The sequence below is a fragment of the Herpailurus yagouaroundi genome, unplaced genomic scaffold (assembly GCF_014898765.1).
Source record: "Herpailurus yagouaroundi ecotype Mexico unplaced genomic scaffold, PumYag 210, whole genome shotgun sequence".
NCBI classification, from domain to species: Eukaryota; Metazoa; Chordata; class Mammalia; order Carnivora; family Felidae; genus Herpailurus; species Herpailurus yagouaroundi.
The window spans coordinates 9,035,618-9,045,686 of NW_024412441.1; the positions used below are offsets into that span (position 1 = coordinate 9,035,618).

The following is a 10,069-nucleotide window of genomic DNA, read 5'->3' on the forward strand; positions in this document are numbered from 1 at the left end:
ATTTTCTTATGTGGTATTGAAGAACAAATTATCCATGACATTTGTAAAGACAGTAAGGAAGAATTTATTGAAGAGGTATTACTACAATGGGTGTTTTACTGTAGAGAAGAGAAATGAGGCTAAACTCTGGATATAGCAAGGGCAAACAGAAATTTACAGTCAAGCAGCAAATTGGGAAGAAGAAACATCAAAGCTGGAGGGATTCTTGGTAGACCAATGCAACAGAATTCTTGCTGAAAGCAGGCCAGGGTGATATGACAGGGAGATGAGAAATTTGACCAGATATTGAGGGTTAGGCATATTAGCTAAACTGACTCAACAGGACTTTTGCTAAAACTGGACTAATATGGCTAAGGACAGAGTCCAGCTTCAGACCTACTCTAAAAGAGGAATCAATTTGACTCTATGACTCAAATTTGGTCATAGACAAAGTCTTTGTCAGTAAAAGGATTTCCCATAAGACTAAGATTCACTTTCAACTTTCATAACCATACAATTATACAGCTGTAAATGATAAGGACAGATATAAATTATAATCTAAATGAATTAAATAAATATATAAATAACTTGAATTTACATTTTGATTTCTTTCATATAGGAGAATTATAAAGTCATCAATTGTTATCATTCTATAATCTGATTTTAGAAAATTCCCAAGTTCTATAGCTCTTCCAGCACATTACGGCTTGCATATACACATACAGAGAGAAAGAACGAGAAAATGAAAGCAAGAGTGCAGAAAGGGGACAGAGGGAATAAGCATTTTCTGCTATTTGTTTACAAGGTCATTTGTTTAGCCTTATGGCAGCCAATGTTTCTGGTAACCTTGATTCTCCAGAAGTGTGATTTTCAAATCTTGTTTCCATTACATCATACCTGTCACAGGTTCTCACTTACAATACTCAGAACAGTGAATGCAACTCTATGTCATTCTCTATTCTCAATAAATCAGTCAATAAAACTGATATTGAAAACATCATAGGAATAATCTTAATCCTCCCTAATTCTCTCTCTGTCTCTCTATATGTATAATGCAATTTTTACTTCATTTGTGTTATATTCTAAAATTTAGCACACAGTTTTGTAATCAATTGTATTTTTTTCTTTGAAGATTCTTCCACAAGTGAATAATTGTCCACAAGCATAGAACCTCATTCTATGAGAAGTAAGTTGGCTGCGAAGTTCCTTTCTTTCTTTCTTTCTTTCTTTCTTTCTTTCTTTCTTTCTTTCATTACATGCATCGTTAAAGACAATATGTAATACTTAAAATTTAATTATTAGTATCCTTTATTGAACAGCAATATAATGTAGTGGTTAAGATCAGAGTTTTTTGATTAGACAGATGTGACTTTTTGCTTGCTGTGCTACTACCAGAAGCAGCAAGATGTAGAAGAAGCCAGAAGAGAGAAAAAGACTGTTAGGATGTGTATCCACTCTACCAGCTGCCAGTTACGTATGAGAAATTTACTTAAAATTTCTAAGCCTTTCCCCCTCTTAAAAGGGATAATAATAGCACTTTCTCCAATGTGTTTTTTCAAAGGCTAAAGATATAATTTCTTGGCACAGTTTATGGAAGATATTAAATGCCCTATAAATGCTTGTTGGCAGCCAAGGTAATTGAAATAGTAGCAGCAGGACTTGTCACTGTAGTTTAAATTGTAGTCATGCCACTAGTAGCTATAATAAATTCTGCTACATCTCATTGTTGTGCCAAATATCTTGGTTGAGAGTCAATCAATTCCTTAGAATATAGCCCTGTGAGAGAAATTTTACTGCAAAAATATCCCTGAGAATCTGAAACACCTGTGCTGGCTTTGCACTAATCTCTTTACACCTGATATCCACAAAGTTTTTGTTATTATTATTATTATTATTATCACTATCAAGACATTGCTGTGCTTTGAATACACAGGCCCAAGAGTGGGCAGGGTGAAGGAACAGATGACAGCTAAAGGCTGACTGTGGGAAGCTGCATGGCGTGGAAGACGTACACACACTAGGCCTTACTGTCTCCACATCATGCACATCATGTCTGCACAACAATGTTGAAAGTACATGACAATACGTGTCCTAGATGTTCTTTGACGCTAGTAGAACAGATTGCCTTTCAGAAGCAACCTTCATTCATTGGCTCTACCTGAGTAAATCTAGAGAAAGGAGCATGGATGATAAAAGTGCAGTCAGAATCCTAGAAAATTATAGCTCAGTAGTGATGCTAGGATATGGAGGATTTATATTAAGCTCCAGTGAAGTGGAAATATCCACAAAAAATAAATGTTGGAGATTTTAAAAGACATTCAGCAGCTCCATTTTTGTGTGTGTGTGAGATAAGAAGTCTCCCTACAACAATTTCCTAGGGTGATTATCTTCATCCACCCAAGAAGTTAATTAAAACATATTTGAAAGTTCTCTCCTTATTTGGTAAATAGCATAAACTCCTTGAACCTTGGTGTTCTGTTTCATAAAACAGGGATGATAATAATTATGCATAGGCCAATTTTAGGACTCAAATGAACATTGTATGAAAAATATCTGGCACTGAGCAGGCTCACCGTGAACCTAAGTAGTTACTCTTCTTTTCTACATGGTGACAGAGCTGAGGATTCTCACTGGTAAATTAGAAGGGGCAATTATATAATTTTGTCTTCAAGGTAGTATCACTCATATTTGCAGTCCTTCGCCCTCTCACAGAAAGGCTGAAAATAGCCTTGTGCACAGTTTGTAAACATGGTACTCCCAGCTCTGCTCATCCTTGCACAATTAGTTCAGGTGATTAGACCCTAGTGTTAATGACTCCAGGGTCATAGTTTTAATTCAGTAAGGATAAATTGCATTAAAATAGACAAAGAAAACACACACACACACACACGCACGCACACACAAATTCTGCTCTACTGGCAAAACAACACATCTAACCATTTTAAACAATCTCATTATAATATGATTTGTCAAAAGAAGGTTCTCTGACAATGGAGAAAAAGGAGCTGGGCAGTCCATTATTGCTGCAGGTAAAAGCAATTCAAGTTAACACCATCATTATGTGCCCTAGATGACTTTGTCTCTTCCCAGTGTGGACAAATCCAAGCAGGAATTTTGAGTTCTATTTGGAGTATGAATAATAATAACAACACTATTGCAGTTAAAAGCTAAAAGAAAACAGTATTTTCTTCAGTTCTATTTGGGTTCCTCTATTTTATTAAGAAGGATTTGGGACTGTAAAGGGTATAACAAATAATGATAAAAAAGTATTTTAACTGAAATACTATTTAGGGATTTTTAAAAGTTCTCTGCATAAATTAACTAGATTTAGTTTTCCTAGCCCAGATAAATTATATCCCCCCAAAGCAGGAAACTTGCAGATGAGGAAGCTCAACTTTAATAATCTTTGATGAAATAGGGAGAGGTTGCCACAATCTGGAGAGAAGCAAATATAAGTGTGAATTCTTCTCAAATGAAGTTTTAAAAATCACAACAGAATTGTAACATTTAGGCTATGGAGTTATATGCCAATATTTTATAAAAGCTGCTTAGAAAAAATACATCAAGCATTTAGAAAAGTTAGGGATCCATTAAAAGCAAAGGATACCAGCAAATGTCATATATATATATATATATATATATATATATATATATATATATATTGTAATTTATATTATAATTAATAATATATAATATTATTCTGATTTTTCCAGATATAATATCATACGGATTTGAATCAGGTTTTGACAAAAACTTCTCCTGGTATTCAATGAGTCAAATGGAGAATGGCATATAAGGTAAATAAAATCATAACTATTTTGAAAACGTATGCTAGAAAGTGTTAATTAAAGGATCAATATCTCCCACTTACATGTCACAGGTCTATGCTCTCAACTTGTGTTTATACCAGTGGTATGGATAAGGGTCTATAGAAGAGAATATATAATTAGAAATTCCTTAGCTCTGTGGGGGAATCAGTCATGATTTTAAAACCTGGCTGGGAAAATCTTGGCAATTTTACCTAACCATTTTACACTTCTTTGACTCATTTCTGAATTATAAAAAATATTACTTTCCTTCTAGAGTATTGGAGGTTAGATAAGAACATGTATATAAAGTTTGTAGCACATTGCGTTCCATTTCTTAATAACTCAATAAATTATTATCACTGTTGTTTGTATCATAATTATAGTCATACTTCATGTCTTTGGGCCTTTTCTTTGCCTTTCGCTCATTCAGATATCTTAAGGATGCCACAGTACGTAAAGGATACTGTCCCCACTACTTTTGGCTTCATTTTATTCACAAAAATATTTCTCAAAACAGTCCCTTCCCATTTGATCATCCATGATTAAGTTGAAGCCCTCCTTGGTCTCATCCTGAATTAGAGAAAGCACTTCCTAGCCAATATCCTTGCTTCTAGGTTTTTAAAAAAAAATTTCTATTTAGGGGCACCTGGGTGCCTCAGTCGGTTAAGCGTCCGACTTCGGCTCAGGGCATGATCTCGCAGTCCATGAGTTCGAGCCCCACATCAGGCTCTGTGCTGACAGTACAGAGCCTGGAGCCTGTTTCAGATTCTGTGTCTTCCTCTCTCTCTCTGACCCTCCCCCATTCATGCTCTGTCTCTCTCTGTCTCAAAAATAAATAAACGTTAAAAAAATTAAAAAAATAAAAAATAAATTAAATTTAAAAATGTCTATTTATTCTATCATATTCATCTGCCCAAAATCCATTTCTAAAATACCACCACTGTATTCTATAATACAGTGCATAATGGCAGTATCCCACCCTCAGGAAAACATCAGCTTCCTTTTTTAGACACTCATCCTTCAAGATCATTCCCATGGCTTCATAACAGCTTTGGGTGCCCCACTCTCCTTCAAGGATCTTCAATTTGCCTCGTTGCTCTATATTGCCTATGCTGTGAGCACCTTTTCCTTCTATCATCCTTTTGTTTGCTGAGCTATTTCCACCAGCGTAGATTATCTACTCTTAAAATTGTTTGTATCATGATAGCCTGTGTTGATCTAGCTGTTCCATACCCATCATCCAGGAATTAATTATGCAATTCTTGGTTATGACAGGTTAATAATCATAATGTTTTGTTTTGGAAGTTTACTTGTCATAGATATCCTAGTTTCTCTAGCTAGATACTAAGAAACTAATATCTTTTTTTTTCTAATCCAGTACATATAGTAATACACCGTGCACAAATTTGCAAAGCAGGCACATGATAAGTAAGTTTATATTAAATAAATTAACAAAACTACTAATTGAATAATTCCATTAACATTGAATCCATTTTTTGGCCCAGGACTATATTAATCCAAAAGCATGTAAGACAGGGTTGGTTTTTGATGCAGATTCCTGGGATATGAATCAAATTATCTACAGAAGATACTTCATTCCAAAGACGTGCTATAATGCTTTACTCATGTGTATATTCTATGTACAGTGTGTGGATTTCTTTCTATTTCCTGTCTCTAGTGACTTCACCAAAGATCCCTTCAGAGCTAGAACAAAGCACTAGGTTTCCCCATGATGCTCCATTGTTACCTAACATATCACAGAACATAGTCACAGCTAGCAATTGCCAGAATTAGCTATTCCAGTATGCAAACCTTGGTAAAGCCTGTGCTAATAAATGAAAGAGAAAGAAATCGACTGGATTTTACTATATTCTTCCCTTAGGCTTACATTGAACAATGAGCCCAGTACTGTGCTGTACAGCACACTGCTGAGCTGCCTGAACAATTCAAACCTTGCTAAGCACAAGAGCCCAGGGAGCTATTAGCATGAGTCTAATCCCAGAGCTTAACATTCCAGATGAGACTAGTGTCACAGGTTCCTTTAGAATGTGATTTTTCTTGATTCTTTTCCATGTGGATGTGTGAAACTATGAGGGAGGCTGAAGCAGTTGGAGAGGGAGGGAGAGCATGTCTAGAGTGATGACACATTTAAAAATACCATCCCGAGAAGCCCTGAGCTCTCTAACTATGGATTCTAAATATAGTTATGCCAACGGGAGAGAAGTGCACCAGTTGGGCTTTCAGAAAGCTGCTCTAGCACCAGGTACAGATGACTCACCCAGGGGGTGTCAGGCTGTGATGTGCCATTTCAGCATTTTCTGACCAAAGCCTTCAAAGAAAGTTCCTTCCCAAAAAGCCACACTCTCCTCAGAGAACAGAGGAATAATAACACATTGATACTGAATTCCTAGCATTAGATCATTTGTAATCTCCTCAAAAAACATTTTTTTCATTGTTGTTATAAAAAGGCTTTCTACATAATGGCTCTTATTGGCTAAGAAAATATACAAAAAATATACAGTGGATATTATTTCATCTTATACATATGTTAGCTTAAATATCTTTCCATTAAGTTGATTTCTTATAAGGGAATCTAAAACTGGTGTTGCATTGAACATATTTCTAACATTCTGAACAATAAATTGAGCAGGATCATAAGGAGGAAAGCCTTTGTTTATTTCATGATTTCTGCTTTTTTTTTTTCCATCAGAATATACACATACAAACACACAATTCCCTAAAATTCTTAAATCATCAAACCTATTTGAGCCTACTATTAAAAAGTGAGTGGGAAGGCATCTACTATTGTTCTTGCCCACTGCATATTTTTGTGCTGACTAGATTTATTGAATTTTAATGGCTACATGTTCATAAGTTAATTCTTAACCAGTGCTATTTAAAAACCTCCTGTGATGAGCTAACTATAACAGACTTGCCATCTGTGTCTCTTAGGAAGCAAAAGTTTTAAATTTAGTGAACTTGTTGGCATTCTATTTTTCAATTCAACCTCCTCTGTAAATTTATTTTCTAGATCTTGAATTCTAGAGGAGTAGGGGTGAAGGGTAGACTAGACTGACTTGTCTGTAAGAGTTGGAACCAGGAGAAATCTCTTAATACTGACTTCATTTAGTGGTGACTTAATATTCTAGCCCTAGGTCCTCCTTTGCTTTTCCTCATTCCTCTTGAAAACAAGAAGTGGAGGTGCGACCAACACTTTCCACTTTGCCACCAGGTGATGCCAGTGGGATAGAGGTGTTGAACAGACTGTTAGCCGCATTGGAAATCAGAAGTAGAAGGTGGAGATTTTATCTATTTTCTATAGAAACATTCATTCAGTGGTTTCTAATGCTTGAACTTTTTCATTAGACTTGAAGGGTAGGCAACTAGGCCTTTGGAGCCCCTTTCTTTTCTTTTCTTTGAGTCTCAACTGTTTCATATTATCTTGATGCAATGAATAATGTTTCCTCTTCTCGATTTTTGTTTCCATTGCTTTTGACATTTGTATTTATCCTTTCGTGTATCTCTTCCTCCCTTTTTTCTTTTCTACCATGCCTGTTTTCATTCTTCGGTCTCCCCTCAAAATTAGAAAATAAATAAGAAATAATAAAAATGTAAATAATCTCCCTTTTAATATGTGTAAAAATTCACCAATTTATTTTGTTGTTTTTGATGTTAGTGTGAAAATCTAACCATAGAGCACTATTAGTTTTAATTTTTTCTATAGTTTTCATATATCCAGAGACACTTAACATGATTTGACAAAAACAAATAGGTAATAAACTTCAGTGAATTTTAGGATTCTCCCTCTGTCATCAAACTAAACAATCCCCCAAAATGTCAGTTGACTATGATGAGAACTCTTAATTTATTTTAGAAATAAATGTAAGTTTTTAATAAAAATTAAGTCATATCTTACAAATTCCAGACTCAAAATACAGCAAAAATACAAATGCAAGAAAGTCTTGTTTTCCAAATGAAGAACTATTAATTAAAACTGGAAAAATGGGGAGTCTGGGATAAAAGAAAGCCATGAATTATATCAGTGCTTAAAACAATCCTGGGTGAATAACCAGTGGAAGAATATTAAAATGTGTGTTTAAAAATTAACTATGAACAGAAATTAACCAGTGCTTATTATCCATGTATGATATAGACTAAAAGAGCAAAAGCAAACATGAAGAGACTATGACCTTTTGTTTTCCTTTAAATGCATTTTGAAGTCACACTGAATTTTGCCATAGAGGTTGACATTATCAGACATACATGCACACAAATTCCAGAATCTAATTTCTTTGAATCATAGGTAAAATGCCCTTTCATACATCTAATACCTTGGCTTTCTAAAATTTTGTTTCCCTTCACCAATCTTCACAGTGCATTAAAGTATAAAATATAGATGCTAGCCTTTGGGAAGGAGCTAAACTGGTGACAAGCAGTTTGATAGGAAATGACTTCATATGGTTAAATGGACACCATGGGAAAGAGAGGGTGGTGAAAGAGATTGGAGTGTCTGAAACTGATAAGCTATTTGTCTTGAAGACCACCCCCTCACAGTCCAGGGAAGCCTCAGAACTGGCATGGGTCCATCTCACTCAGTCCAAATGCATTATTTCACTTTCTAGTACCTTTTAACACGCCAAGACCTCATCTCATCCCAACTTCCCTAGTTTATCTTAATTCTGGTTCCTGGAACAATTATGTGCTCTAGAGCCAGGAAGAAAAGACACTGATGGGAAAATTTCTATTCCATTAACTTTGATCAATTCTATAGTTTGGGCAATTGGTCATACGTCAATCTAAATACTCTGGTTGCTTCCTTTGGATCCTGGAAATGTGAAATTGCTTTAGAAAAGAATAATAATATTTATAGTTGTTAGTATTATTTATTATTATTAAATAAGTAGGCTAGCGACTCTCATGACCCTTAATACTAAGAAACTAGGTATGATATTGTGATCATAGAAAGAGTGAGCATAATTTCTTCTCCTACATTTTCAGAGAATTTCTAACTTTGGGCACCCATCTTTGGGATGAATGTGATGACTCGTTCAAGATCATTTCCAAAAGATGTTCCTGGAAGCATAAAGTATAAATGAATGTCACTGTGCTTCAAACTTATTGGACAAAAATTAAAAACAACAACAATAACATTTGGGGCACTTGGGTGGTTCAGTTGTTTAACCATCCAACTTTGGCTCAGGTCATGATGTCATGGTTTGTAAGTTCCAGCCCCGCATCGGGCTCTGTGCTGACAGTTCAGAGCCTGGAGCCTGCTTCAGATTCTGTGTCTCCCCCTCTCTCTGCCCCTCCCCTTCTCACACTCTGTGTCTCTCTGTCTCTCAATAATAAATAAATGTTAAAAATTTTTTTAAATGTTTTAAAAAATCATTTCATATTTTTTAAGTTTCAGTTTCATTAAGGCATAGGCTAGTGTAGCAAAAAGAGAACTGATCTTGGAATCGGGAGACGAGTCTGTTTAGTTGCCCTGGGCATTGAATAAATGTGTGACCTTGGATAAGCTACTTCATCTTTCTTTAGTGCATCTTCACTTATAAGCTGGTACTGATGAAAAAAAGTTGTTTTTGGAAATAGCTGTATTAAGAATAGATAGTATCTGAATGTTTCATAAATGTGCCATTTTCTTGGTTTCCTCCATCTTTTCTTATGAGAAAAATTTTGAGCTTTCTCAGGAAAAGCAGAGGTTACATAAAGATTACTGTAACGCTTAAGATTTTTATTAGATGTTATAGTTTCTTCTAGAAAGTTAGTTTAATAGCTTTATTCATCAATGTGTTCCTACAACATAGAACATAGTAGGCACTATCGGCAAATATTTGTTGAATGAATGAACGAATACGCCTGGGACATACATTTTGCTTTAAGGATTCTGACATCTAAGTAACTGTTTTCCCCCCACATGTTTATTTTTTAATATTTTTAATATTTCAAGGTTTTTTTTTTAATTTTTTTTCCAACGTTTATTTATTTTTGGGACAGAGAGAGACAGAGCATGAACGGGGGAGGAGCAGAGAGAGAGGGAGACACAGAATCAGAAACAGGCTCCAGGCTCTGAGCTGTCAGCACAGAGCCCGACGCGGGGCTCGAACTCACGGACCACGAGATCGTGACCTGGCTGAAGTCGGAGGCTCAACCGACTGCGCCACCCAGGCGCCCCAATATTTCAAGTTTTTATTTAAATTCTAATTAGTTAACATATAGTATAATATTAGTTACAGGCATAGAATTTAGTGATTCATCATTTACATATAACAACCAGTTAT

At 35.3% G+C, this 10,069-nt stretch overlaps 1 long non-coding RNA gene across 1 annotated transcript; it reads left to right on the forward strand.

The window, feature by feature from the left end:
• The first annotated feature begins 1,109 nt into the window (after positions 1-1,109).
• On the forward strand, positions 1,110-8,938 carry LOC121016239 (uncharacterized). The gene is made up of 3 exons (XR_005784173.1): positions 1,110-1,165; positions 3,693-3,776; positions 8,787-8,938. It is a non-coding gene; the product is annotated as an uncharacterized LOC121016239 (long non-coding RNA).
• Positions 8,939-10,069: the final 1,131 nt, after the last annotated feature.